Source organism: Emydura macquarii, unplaced genomic scaffold (genome assembly GCF_026122565.2).
Source record: "Emydura macquarii macquarii isolate MOO-44397 ecotype Brisbane River unplaced genomic scaffold, CSIRO-AGI_Emac_v2 contig_2897, whole genome shotgun sequence".
NCBI classification, from domain to species: Eukaryota; Metazoa; Chordata; order Testudines; family Chelidae; genus Emydura; species Emydura macquarii.
The window spans coordinates 23428395-23442829 of NW_027133034.1; the positions used below are offsets into that span (position 1 = coordinate 23428395).

Consider the following 14435-nt stretch of genomic DNA (forward strand, 5'->3'; position numbering starts at 1 on the left):
TTACCTGGTTTGTGAATGCAAAGCTCCCAGTTTGCATATATATTCATGCTTTGCATATACAAATTCTGTTTGCACTCAAATTTAAATTTCACAAATTTGGCCCCATACATTTTGTCTCTTCAGTGGAGAGAGGGTTGAAATAAAACATGATCTTTACAGCCAAAACAATGCAATATTATCTTCTGATTACTTCAGGAAATAAACATGAGGTGGGGCAGTGGAAGGGAGATTATTTGTGGTTACTGGGGAAAAACGTTTATGTTCAGCAAAGGTATTCTTATCTTTCTATGGTAAGCATCATGTAAAAGTATTTTTAAAGACCTAAGGCATGGGGGAAAGAGAAAATGGTACAAGAAGCAGTTTATTGGACCATTGCTGTGTTAGGAACATGCTAAGAAGCTACCAGGAAAGAGCTATAAACCAAACGTTTAAGCTGGCCTTTGAAAAAAAAAAAGGGGTGGAGGAGGGTGTGAGGATTGAATGGCAGGTAGTGGTTGCAAAAAGGTTTGAAAGAGCAAACTTTTCTAGCTGAATCCTGAAGAAAAAAAAACATTAAAATTTAGTCATTTCTATAGCTGTTCAGTTTAATATACAAAATTCAATGAGTGATCTTTTAATAAGTCACTAAAGATTGTAACCTTAAGTTTTTGTTACAAAGTTACTGGGTAACTGTCAGCCAACCAATTTGTGTCCCCCCCACCCAACTCCAAAGAAGCCATTGGTTGGTGTCAGATGCAAACTATTTCCTGTGAAAAAGTATCCTTTTACCACTGACATTCACTTCAGTAGTACATTATTGCAAACATCTGGAGCAAAACAGAAAAACGCTGTCTGGATTCTTTCCAAAAGTATCTCAATCAGAGCAGACTGAGCAAAAGGATTACCTGGCTAAATAAGTAATGTAAAAGCAGGAAGGGGATCTGGAAAGGTAAAACACTGAATTGTTAATGAGTGGAAAAGTAAACAGATACAATTCTTTCATTTACAGGAACATAAAAAAGAAATAATTTATTTTCCAGTCATTTCCAGTTAGTAATTACAGCCTATTTCCTTTACGTCATAGGCTGTAAACCCTTTGGTTACAGATTTGTACATTTACACAACCCAAGAAAATTATTCCAGAGCTGTGCAGTATCTATTGCCATGATCAACCTCACCCACTTCCTCCCTTACTCCCCAAGTTTAAATGACTTTAAAGCTGTGATACAAACTAACAAGGCAGACTGGCATAACTATAATTGAATTTGCTATTTGCTTCCTCAGTCCATTCCTTCAATGCATTTAGACCATTTTTGGAACTCTTAGGAGACCAACCATGGCTATAAACCTGGTATAATGAGGATTAGATATTTTTCTATACTCTTCTACATTCAGACACTGGGAGATGGGTTTGGAAATAAAAAGTGGTCCATCTTCACCAGCTGACTTGGAAAAGAGGGACACCAGTGACTCTGATGTCAGCTATGATGCACCAGAACAACACTGCAGCCTGAGTTTAGTTTTTCATCTCCTAAATATTTATTTGCCAACAGAATCCCTGTGGCACAGTTTCTGATTTTAAGGGAAGGCTATGAAAACCTGCTGGGCAATGTGTGAAATTTGCAGCACTCGGACTTCAGCAAGAGGGCGGCTTGGCTTGATGGACTGCTTTGTATGAAGTTCTTAAAACAAGGGGCTTTAGGGGTGTTCTGCAGTGGAAGGCTGACCTACCATGCTATAGGGAGAAATTGGAATAGGCTGAAATTTTCCATCCAAATGAAGATTCAGGATAGTTTATGCAAAAGTTTAAGAGTGTTTGACAAATTCATATTGAACTATTAGAAGATTGCATTTTATCTGGGCTGTTTTTCACACTGTATAGGATGGGGAAAATGGGTCCAACATATATCCATTCTCAAGGAAGCCCCCCTAATGTTATTAACTAACAGGGCTAGCTCTTTGACTTCAGTGGAACTTCGCTGATTTACACTGGCTGAGGATTTAACCCTTGGCCTGCAAATGGTCTTTTTTAAAAGAGACATTTCTGAGTTCACCAAAAACCCTCTGCATCTTTTTGATCATCAAAAAGGGCCAATCCAATTTTAAAATAGCACTCCACCTGGGACTTTCACATCGTATGCTATCCCAAAGTAAAGCTACAACTGTGTATTAAACTGACAAAATTGCTTTTACCAAATGGAAAGGCTGGCACAACCGTTAGTGGCTTTATTGGAACTACTGTAACAATTAATTATTCGAGAACACCTCTCTCAGCAACTAACTCAATTTACATTAGGGCTGTCAATTAATCTCAGTTAACTCGAGAGATTAGCACAAAACAAAGTCACTAGATCACACTGTTAAATAGAATATTAATTTACATTTATTAAATTTATTATAAATATTTTGGATATTTTTCTACATTTTCAAATATATTGATTTAAATTACAAAACAGAATACAAAGTATACAGTGCTCACTTTATATTATTTTTATTACAAATATTTGCACTATAAAAAAAGATGATAGTATTTTTCAATTCACATGGGTCAGCTCCCAGACTACTGCACCGGGCAGCACAGAATGGGGAGGAGGTGAACATCCCTTAGTGCTGAAGGAACAGGTTCAGGACTATTTAGAAAGATTGGACATACACAAGTCCATGGGCCAGATGCAATGTATCCAAGGATGCTGAGGGAGTTGGCTGATGTGATTTCAGAGCCATTGGCTATTATCTTTGAAAGCTCCTGGCAATTGGGGGAGGTCCCTGGTGATTGGGAAAAGACAAATATAGTGCCCATCTTCAAGAAAGAGGATCCAGGGAACTAAGACCAGTCAGCCCCACCTCAATCCCTGGAAAAATAATGGAGCAGGTCCTCAAGGAATCCATTTTAAGGCACTTGGAAGAGAGGAAGGTGATCAGGAACAGTCAACATGGATTCACCAAGGGCAAGTCATGCCTGACCAACCCAATTACCTTCTATGAAGACGTGACTGGGTCTGTGGATGTAGGGAAAGTGGTGGACATGATATACCTTGACTTTAGCAAAGCTTCTGATACAGTCTCCCACAATATTCTTATCAGCAAGTTAAACAAGTATGGGTTGGATGAATGGACTATAAAATGGATAGAGAACTGACTAGATCATCAGGCTCAATGGGTAATGATCAATGGCTTGATGTCTAGCTGGCAGCCGGTAACAAGCGGAGTGCCCTAGGGGTCAGTCCTGGGGCTGGTTTTGTTCAACATCTTCATTAATGATCTAGAGGATGGGGTAGATTGCGCCCTCAGCAAGTTTGCAGATGACACTAAGCTAGGGGGAGTGGTAGACACACTGGAAGGTAGGGATAGGATACAGAGGGACCAAGACCAATTGGAGGATTGGGCCAAAGAAATCTGAGGTTCAACAAGGACAAGTGCAGAATCCTCCACTTAGGACGGAAGAATCCCATGCGCAGCTACAGACGGGGGACCGATGGGCTAGGCAGCAGTTCTGCAGAAAAGGACCTTGGGGTTACAGTGGATAAGAAGCTGGATATGAGTCAGCAATATGCACTGGTTGCCAAGAAGGCTAATAGCACATTGGGCTGCATTAGTAGGAGCATTGCCAGCAGATCACGGAAAGTGATTATTCCCCTCTAGTCAGCATTGGTGAGCCACATTTGGAGTATTGTGTCCAGTTTTGGGCCCCCCACTACAAAAAGGATGTGGAGAAGTTGGAGAGAGTCCAGCGGAGGGCAACAAAAATGATTAGGGGGCTGGAGCACAAGACTTATGAGGAGAGGCTGAGGGAACTAGACTAGTTTAGTCTGCAAAAGAGAAGAATGAGGGGGGATTTGATAGCAGCCTTTAACTACCTGAAAGGGGGTTCCAGGGAGGATGGAGCTAGGCTGTTCTCAATGGTAGTAGATGACAGAACAAGGAGCAATGGTCTCAAGTTGCAGTGGGGGAGGTCTAGGTTGGATATTAGGAAAAAGTTTTTCTCTAGGAGGGTGGTGAAGCACCAGAATGGGTTACCTTGGGAGGTGGTGGAATCTCCATCTTTAGAGGTTTTGAAGCTGTGGCTTGACAAAGCCTTGGGTGGGATGATTTAGCTGAGGTTAGTCCTGCTTTGAGCAGGGTGTGGGACTAGATGGGCTCCTTCCAACTCTAATCTTCCATGATTCATACAAGTACTGCAGTGCAATCTCTTTATCATGAAAGTGCAACTTACAAATGTAGAATTTTTTTTTTTACATAACTGCACTCAAAACCAAAACAATGAAAGACATTACAGCCTACAAAGTCCACTCAGCCCTACTTCTTGTTCTGCCAATCGATGACAAACAATTTTGTTTACATTTATGGGAGATAATGCTGCTTGCTTCTTATGTATAATGTCACGTGAAAGTGAGAAAAGGTGTTCGCAGGGCACTTTTGTAGTCGGCCTTGCAAGGTATTTATGCGCCAGACATGCTTAACCTTTTTATGCTCCTTCATGCTTTGAATTGTAGATTTTCTTTTATATACTGCAAATATTTGTGATAAAAAATAATAATTAGGGCAGTCAATTAATTGCAGTTAATGCATGCAATTAACTCAAAACAAATTAACGCTTTTGTATAAAATGAACATTAATCACACGCCAGGGCGCTGTACTCAGGAATGGTGCCGTTGCATGCCTCTGAGGCAAGGGTACCACTCCTCCCACTTCGCTGCTCTACTGCTGCTCCTGCCTCCTCTCCCCCCGCCCCATGGAGCCACTCCGGTCAAGCTGCTCCAGCCTGGGAGGCTGCCTTCTGCACAGAGCGGAAGTCAGAGAGGGAAGGGAGGGCTGATGTTGGGGTGTGCCCCTCTTGCTACCCATTGAACTGGGGTCAGGGAACAGTGGTTCCTGTCGGCTGTTGCTGACGGCTTAGGAGTGAGCGCTGCTGACGCCAGTTGCTGCTGGCTGAAAAAGCATTTAAGCATACACACACAAACACCTCTCTCCCAATTCCAAAATTATTTAAATAAATGGTATTCTACTATTAGTAACAGTGCAACTAAAACTGGTTAATCACAACTTTTTTTTTTAATCTTGCAATTAATAGCAATCACTTTTTTAAATCTTTTGACAGCCCTAATTTATCTTTCTTTCTATAAGAGTCAAGTTTATTATTCTAAACCACTGGTTAGGCCCCATATATTGATCCCAATATATTTGCATGTGATAAAACCCCTCAAGTACAGGGTTTGCCTCCCTGTCTAAAGCTGTATACAGAGAAAGACTGCCCTGAACACAAATTTTAAAAAATAGCATTTTGATGCAATTAATAAAGACACTTTCTTTGGATATGTATATGTTGCCTCCTATATATGTTGCCAATATTTGCTGTATTATTTCTACCAACTGCATCTGAGGAAGTTGGCTGAAGCCCACGAAAGCTTATGCCTGCTGAAATTCAATTTGTTAGTCTTTAAAGTGCTACAGAACTCTCGTTGTTTTTGCTGTATATAGACTAACACGGGTACCCCTCTGGAACTTTTCTGATGTAGTTAACCTCAAAATATTGGAAAGAAAGAGAGAAGAGGAAAAAGCAGGGTTTTTTTAAGTGGACTACTTACTGTGGTGGAATGCCAGTCACAAACGCTATACATTAAATACCAAACAAACAGTATAGTTCACTACAGTAACAGTTACAAACAGTTCATCACAAACAGACTGATAATGAGCTACTGATGAAACTTCTGTGGGCCTCTGGGCATTGCCTAAGTAATGTACATTTGAAGACCTGTAGTTTCTATGTCAAAAAGAAACTGAGTCCTATCCTGTGATAATGCAGCCCATAGCCTGCCTTTTGCGGCATTGGTCAAATTAGCCAATTTGCTTTGATCACAATTATGCAAAATGGGAACATTTAATACAAGATCGCTTGGCTTCTGCTTCTCCATTGTTTCAGAGTTTCTACAGCCATTTATTTTATTATTTTTAGTAAGGAAATGATGTATTTACTGTGGACACTTGTGCAGGAAATTGAAAAAAATCCATACTCATTTTCAAGAATCTCTCTAGTGCTGGATTATTCTGAAGTATTTCAGTTATTAATGTAGCCTCTCCTTTTGTGTAATGCCCTTTTAAGTTGCTAGAATTCTCAGCTATTTTAGTTCTAGGATTGCTATGCAGTATTTACATTTCAAACCTGATTTTCAGTAACAGTCAAATCCTAGACTATGGAACTCAGCACGTAAAAAGTTAAGAATTGCCTCAAGCTACTCCACTTTCAGAACTAAATGTAAATTTTATCTCTATGATTTGGCTTTTCCTTAAGTAGGTTCACACACATCTATAAATGCAAAAACCAAAGATGGCAACAATAAAAATCCAACAAAAAACCAAATTGAGCTATATCTTCTACATAGAAGTCAAGTGCCCTGGAATAGTATGCTCTATATTTTGGGTGACTCAGCTTCCCTATTTTGCAGTATGGCCAAGCCAGGCAATGAGAGAGGGAAAGAGAAAGTTTCACTCTCTAAATACCCTTTGACATGGGAGAGGATTCACTGCACTGAGAGACAGGAGACTATAAATTGTAAGTTATCGTCTTCCACTGACTATTGCATGTATTTCTGTGTACTCAAACACTTACCATTGCAAGCCTGGGTTGCTTTTGGTCTAAACACTAGGTAACCCTTCTCTCTAGGATCAGAAGATCCCCAACATTCTACTATTGTCTAGCAAATAGTCGTATAACCCACTGACAAAATGTGGGTGTCACATTCCCCCTTCTAGCTAGTCCACAGGAGAATCACATTTCTTTCTTTAGGTCTAGTGGTAGGGGGTCAGTTCTGGATTCAGATCCTCCAAATCAGTCATGGAATAGGCTTCCATGGTTGCACAATAGAAAAAACAAATTCTTTTTTTTAAACAATTGGTTTTTTTAGTTCATACAATGAGAAAGCTAAAAATCATTATAATCTGCCATTACTGTGCAACATACAGCCAGACTCAGATTTTCTGTATTTTGGTCATGTGTTACACATTTCAAATACTTCTGTCAGACACTTGTAGATTGGGAGGTTGAGAGGGATGCTTTTATAAGCTGGAAAGGAAAAGAGATGCTATTAGTTTATTTTGTATTCTTAAATAGTTGGGAGGCACTCATATACTATGGTGGTAGAAGCCATATTATTACCTGGACAAAAAGACAATTAGGCTAATACGTTACTCTCTGGTTTGGTTGAGACTAGCACATCATCAGTATAAAGGGGTCACTATCTATTCCTTCTAATATCTCTACTGTCTTCTTGTAGAACACTCCTGGTTCACTGAGATGCTAAGTTGTAACTGCAGGAAAATACAGTATCAGCCAAGTTCTGTGGCAAATGTGGTGTAGTTAGCTCTGGATGTGGAAAGTTCCATTTGCCAAATTCCCCTGGAATGTGTCCAAAACATTAAAGTGTTCTGCTCCAACTGATCTGTTACTTATTTCTGCCACAGTTGGGAGCAGAAAGAACTCTCTTAATGAGTTTCTTTTGATCAGACCCATTGTCAGAGACTCGTTTGGTTTTCTACCACCACCCCTAGATATAGCCACTTGCTTAGTTCACTGACTCTTAAAATTTATTTTCTCCATCCATTTTAATTCCTCCTATATCTGGTCTTACGTCAGATGGAATTTTCCTACTCTAGGTTGAGTAATAAACGTCAGGGTTATGTGTGCATGCACTGTAACCGAATTTCAAAACACACCAGAGAGTTCTTTGGCATATTAACTTCTATTTGAAGGAAAAAAAGAGATTTATATAACAGATACACATTTTAATCTGCTATACAGGCTGAAATGTACACACCTAGTTAGAAAGCTATGTAACACATGGTCTTTACATAAGTATGTATTTGCTATCCCAATTATTGGCAACTTCTCTCCACTTGATTTTGTTAACTTGATTTTCGCATATTCTAGGTCAATTTTATTTTTGATTTTGATAACATGTTGGCCTGGGTTGTTGTATCAAGTTAATGCTGACAGGTTCTCCATTCAATTGCAAAGTCATTGTCCATTCTTTTTTGCCCCTCTGGGTTGACTTAGAACACTGTTTCAATGAACAGTTTACCTAGTGCTGTACTTGCATCATTTTCTGTAACTGCATACAGAGTGTATGCTTTGCACGTTTTTGAAAATTGGTACTGTTATCGATTCTGCATGTGCTCTAATATACAAAGCACTCATTTCTGGAATGTGCAATACTCATCACCACACAGCACAGATTTTCCTCTTTTGCATTGCTCATTGTTTCTATTCAGTTTTATGCAATGTGCTTTTCATAGGATATGTGCTCCTGAAGGACATTTCCAACAATTTCTTTGTTTTCATACTTGTTTACTATGATTTTAATTGGTAATTTAGAAGTTTCTGCAGATATCTCCTGCTTAATAATTGTGATTTCAAAGAAGAGTTAATACCCCAAACACTGGCTGATTAATAAACCCCTTAAAATGGTCTTTATAATGAAGACATCAATAGATCCTTATAATTGTACTTAACCAGCGTGTCATGCTATATCATCAATGGAATTACAATCAAACTTTTCTTATCTGAACGTACTAGTTTAAAAAGTCCTGCATGGTAAATCACAGATTATTCATCTTCCTAAATTAAACTATTTGCACATTACTGTAGTTAAAATAGTTATGGCTGAATTAAAAAAAAACAAAAACAAAAAAACCACACACGTTCTGTTAAGCATGAATTACAGGTACATATTTCAACAAACAAGAATTTATTTTCTTGTTAAAAAAAGTGGGTCCTAGCAATTCTAATTTTCCTAAATCACATTTACATTGATTGAAACTATCTAATTTGAACAAATGGGCAATGGGAAATTAATTTAGAAACACATTTGGTTTCACATATGTTTGCAATAAAACTGTTGTTCTAAATGGCTTAATTAGAACCGTTTGTCATACTTACTGGAAACTGGCATAATGGCATCTTTTCAACCACAGAATTGAGGGTGGGAGTGAAGGGCAGAAGGGAAGGAGAGGGAGTGTTTGAAAGATTTGTTCTTCTTTTACTAACGGTTCCAGTAAAAGTTTTTTAGTCAACTTTATACATATGTCCCTCAGTGATCAGGCATATATGTATTTATAAAGGAGAGAATTAGTCTGTGGTTGTGTCCAATACAGCCCATACTGCAGGTCCATAAATTTTAGAGGACTTTAATTATCATTCTTAGGGAGTGAGCCAGTAGAAGTTGTACAAATAATCTGGGTAACAGGATTTACTCTATTAGCTGATAGACAATGAGTTGGTCTGTACGTATACCTCATCACTATCAACTACCACACACATGCACATATTGTGAAGGCAGTTAGGATATAATTTTGAAGGGTCATGGTACTGTTTAGTTACACTGAGCCAATAGAAAGTACTAGTATGTCCTAAGAATGATCATAGAATATTAGGATTGGGAGGGACCTCAGGAGGTCATCTAGTCCAATCCCCTACTCAAATCAGGACCAACCCCAACTAAAATCATTCATGATCTATAGATAGAATCTATGTGAACTTCAACATTGGATGAGCATCCAGGTCCACAAAACTACATGGGAAGTTCAGGTGTTTTCAAATAACTCCTCCTTCCCTCAGTAATCATGGTATTTGGGGTTAAGTAGAAGCCTATGTTTTTTGGAGTTGAAGGAACAGGGTTCTAGTGCCACATTTCAAGGGGTCTGTGTAATTTATCTAGTAAGCATGACGGTTTTGTCATTTATCCTGTAACTAACTGTCTGCAGCATGTAGATACTTTGCACCTCAAACAAGAGGAAAAAAGTCCATCTAAAATGCAGCATTCTATAAAAATGTAATATAGACATTCCTTTTTATTACTCCTTCATAACAGCATGCTATTATGTTTCTAACACAATTTAGAAACATTTGTTTCAAAAAGGATTTATATTAATTATTTACGGAGAATTTGTGAGCATTACCTGTAATGAAAGAATTCTCAATCAAACTGCATGCTTGAGAACTCTCCCAAGTTACAAGGAGACTACCCAGCACTAGATTTCTATATCTTTTCAAACTGGGCTCCAAGTTGGTTTTTGACATTCTGTAGCATTTTTAAATAGAACATTGGCCTATAGCCAGAGAGAGTTGCACTTTTAGGAAAACGTTCAGGCACCTAACGTGGAAGTGGTGATGGGCTGAAAATCATCTGTGAACAAGCATGGAATCAGAATAAGTGGAATGCTAGATTGAAGTGCATCTATATAGGGAGCTAAGAAACTCACTTAGCATCTCAGGAACGTAACATATAAGGCATCAAGTTAATCTCAGGCTATATGAATGCCATGGAAGGGACTGAAGCTGTCACAGTAGCCAAATTTTTGGCTCTTTTCTGTGTGTACATATCTATTTTTAAACTGTTTATTTGGTTTCCAGAGAGAACAGAAGAAAGTCAAATGTTTGAAATCAGCGAAGGATAGGCAAAGACGTACAAAGATTGTTTAAATTTACACAAACTGCTACCACAGCAGAAAAATCCAGAAACACAGTGGAGAGCTAATCCTATATTGGAAAAGAATGTACATGAATTATATCCAAAGAATATTTATTTATTGGGTCTCCTGATTGTTTGGGGATGGTTATCTTGTGTCTATGTATTAATAGAAAGCAGAACAAAAATGGTATAAAAATAATTGGATCAATTTTCTTATAATCTATGATCTTTTCATAAGTATTTGCCAAACCAAGTAATATTCCTTTCCATTTTCCCACCTTTCATATTGCGCCGTAACCTTACAGCCACCAAAAGGTGTGAAGTTAGTCTAGCATTTTTAATGGGTAGGTCTCTTTCACCAGTAAGTGAGAAGTACCACCTGACATTTAAGGGACAAATTAGTATGAATTTCAGAACTGAACTTCAGGACCCAGAACTTGGTCATCTTCAGGGAATCCCATCACACAAAGAGAAAATAATCTCTCTTACATGGCATTCAGCAAGCATCCAAACTTTTACAATTTTTTAAAGGCTAGAACAACTGATGGACCATCTACTTTCTGATTACTTGCTTTGATGGTGGCACAAAGGAAATGACCAGTCTTCATCAAATTAGAGACTGCTATTTTAAATGAAAAATTTGCTTCAGTCTCTTCTCACTTATCATAATTTGCATTTTATGTATTACTGAAAGGAAAATTTTGAACTTGAGAACCTGCAGCATGGAAAATATTATGAAAAGGTAAAATATTGATGTTCTATATGTTTCTTAAAAAAGATGTACTGGGTATGAATCATATCCAGCACTTGTCTTTGTTGCTTTGATGATGTATTTGATTTGCGTGATTTGAGTCCTGGGAAGTAGTACCAGGCACCATACAAATGTCCTCTTGATGGGTTGGAGAAAACAAAAAACAAAATAAAACAAAAATGGAGTAGAAAGTGAGAGCCTGAGACATGAGGCACAGTATAACAGGCCAGATATGAGGCCTGAGCTAAAGTAGCAGTCAAGCCCTGCCATTAGAAAGCAAAGTTAGCAGGAGTCAGGCTATGAGCTTGCCTGTAAGTTCACAGAAACTGGCAAACACACACATTCTTAGACAAACACTAGATACAGAGCACTCATGCAAGCATTGCAGAAGGTACCAGAACATTCCAATACCCCAAAGATAATGAGGGCTTACTGACCCCTCAGGATGACAATATGATGGATAGAGATGTTTTGGCTGAATCATCCAGTCAGAGGTAAAAGGTGGTATCTTACCACATCAAAAGGTGGTATCTTACTATATCAAAAGGTGGCAACTACACACATCAGAAAGGCAATGCACAACTTGTTTGTATCAGTGTATAAAGGAGTGTCTTTGTCTGGCCAAGGGAGGAATGGAAAATCCTGCCGTTTACTGAGCTGGTCCATTGTCACGGGCATACATTATTAAGTGTACTTGTAGCACATATAGGGTGCTTTTTACCTTGCTCAATTGAAAATAAACCTGTCCTGGTGCCTTTGTAACTAAAATGAATCTGTGGTCTTATTGGATAATCCTATCATAGTTTGGTATCCCGGTTATCTGTGCACCATACACACTGGGATAACATACATGCAGCCAACAACTGACAACAACAGCTACATGCCAATGAAGACAGATAGTAACCCTGCTGGAAGACAGTTTATGTAATGGAAGTTTATATATCATAGAACAGCAGAGCTCTGGCAGCCAAAGCATCTCATCCTATTGGTGCTCCAGTACCATGTTGACTAAAGGGGCAGAAGATCCTGAACAGACAAGAAACACAAAACAGCTTCAAGAGAGAAAGTTACAGCAGAGAACATGTGGATCCAATGACTGACTAGTGAGGGACCCAAGGAGAAGCTCAGTAGACCCTCGGAGTATAGTAGTTAAGGGTTCTCAGAGAACCCTTGCTGCTGTTATTTGTGATTCGGAAGTGTATACTTCAGCTGTTCCATTTCTGAAGAGGATTTTGTTTGGTTGTGACTAATTATGTTTATTTTCCCATTTTTTATAAAATAAATCCAAGAACAGAGATTTTGAAAGGAAAATTTTTCTAAAAATGTTCTGGCTCTATGAAATCAGATTTGAGCATAAAAATCTGTTTTGCAGTTTCAAAGGCAGTAGCATGGTTGGGGTAAAAGCAGCCAGCCCAAAGCCTGAGGCAGTAATGTAACATCAGTTGATTTCATGTCAGGGAGCAATGAACCCACAAGAGAGGACAAGTGGTTGAGCATGTGATCGCATTCCCAAGGTCAGACTTGGGACTAGCATAAATACAGAGAGAGAAGTGGAGGTGCTTAAAGGAGAGCAAACAATGTAGTATAGTCACAAGTTATTACTGATGTTATAGCAGCACTGAGATTCCTGTCAGTATTGGGGACAAACTGGGCTTGTAACTGGGCTTGCTTCTCCCCCCACATCAATTCTTGATCACCACAGAAACTGCTCAGATCTTCCTCTTTTAATGTCCACTCCATATAGTTTATTCAAGTCTCCTCCACCAACACCTATATGGTGCAATACTACATTTTTAACACCTACGGCCCTATTGCCTTCAGTCCCCTTTTTTCCCCAAGAGCCCTGATGAACAGCTCTCCTTCATTCTGGGCATAGTTAGTCTTAGCCTCGCTCTCATGTAACAATTCCTTCCTGCCTTTTATCAACCTAATCAGCTGCTGGACCTTTCAGTTCCTTAAAGCACTCAGCTTCCCTTCTGACTAGCTAATTCCTTCCTATTTCCTCAGCCAACTATGACTGGAGAAGCTAATTAAGTCTACAGTGATCAGAGTGCTGACCTATCTATTAGGTCTCAGCATTCTGTCACACATCTCCCCTGCTTACCTAAGAGCGGGATTTCCCCCCCCCCACCCCCCAAACAAACACACACACACACACAGCCTCCCCTCCATGTAGGACACACTTGCCTCTTTACATTGCTGTTTGCCCCAGGGTGGTCTTATAGGATGCCCTTTCTGGGTCCTTCCATCCTCCACCCTCAGAAATCACATCCTCATAATTCAGTCTCAGCCCACAGATCTTCACACCATGGACAACCTGTAGTCCTGCTCTCCCTATCTTCTTCCCCCTTGTGTTCAGGTAGGTCCTGCTCTTTCTCCTCCTTCCCTAAGGTCTTTGGTTCTCCTAGTCCCATGAACTGGCCCCTGGGTTTCTCTAGTCACCCATCCTGTGAAACAGATTCCTAGGGCTGTTCAATTCCTGGGACTGAGCATGCCCTGCTCGTCTCCTGAGCCTAGTTCTACTTTTCTCTTCCCCTTTTTTTCCTGGGCAGTTCTATTTTCCTCCCGGTTTGTAACATGCTATCTAGGATGGTTGGAGTCTGTTGACTCAGGCCCTTCCTTTTTCTTCATTTACCTCCCCCCCCCCTTTTTTTTTTAAACCCCTGTAGGGCTCAAGCTACCTGATTTCTTTCTATACAGAAAGGGGCTCCAGTCTGTCTTCACTATGACCTGATGGGATAGCCTCTCCACTACCCCTACCTGCTTCCACCTAAATTTCCCCTCTACCACTAGTGTACCACTGCCATTAGGCAGAGCTTTGTCTCCTCATTAATGCATTCTAACTCTACCCTCTACCCAGGGAGCCTCCAGTGGCGCTTCACCAAATGCCCCTAGATCAATGAGCAACCTGAGGAACGGTCTACAACGCCTTTGGCACCTCCTTACCACCTTAATAGTGACAGTTGATGAGTTCCACTTTATTCCATTCCTGAGAGTCCCAGTCCATCTGCAGAATGCTGCAAATCTACATTCTTTCTTAGTGCAGCTTTTTTCTCTCACTCACACACTTCCCTGAAAGAGGTCCTTTTGCGTCGTTCCTTTTTTTCTTGGGGCTTTTCAGTCCACCTCTCCCGCTCCCCAGCTGTTACCTGGAATGCCTCTGGGTCATCAGCTGAGCCCAACTTTCATAGTCATTCCCTTACGACTCTCAGTCTCCTGACTGGGACTCATCAGATTCCGT

The 14435-nt window shown here is 39.7% G+C and overlaps 1 long non-coding RNA gene across 1 annotated transcript in view; it reads right to left on the reverse strand.

Moving 5' to 3' along the window:
* Positions 1-6939: 6939 nt before the first annotated feature.
* Positions 6940-14435, reverse strand: part of LOC137166953 (uncharacterized) — a 45108-nt gene continuing 37612 nt past the window's right edge. The window contains exon 3 of the long non-coding RNA XR_010923898.1: positions 6940-7040. This is a non-coding gene — a long non-coding RNA (uncharacterized lncRNA). The remainder of the gene's footprint in view (positions 7041-14435) is intronic.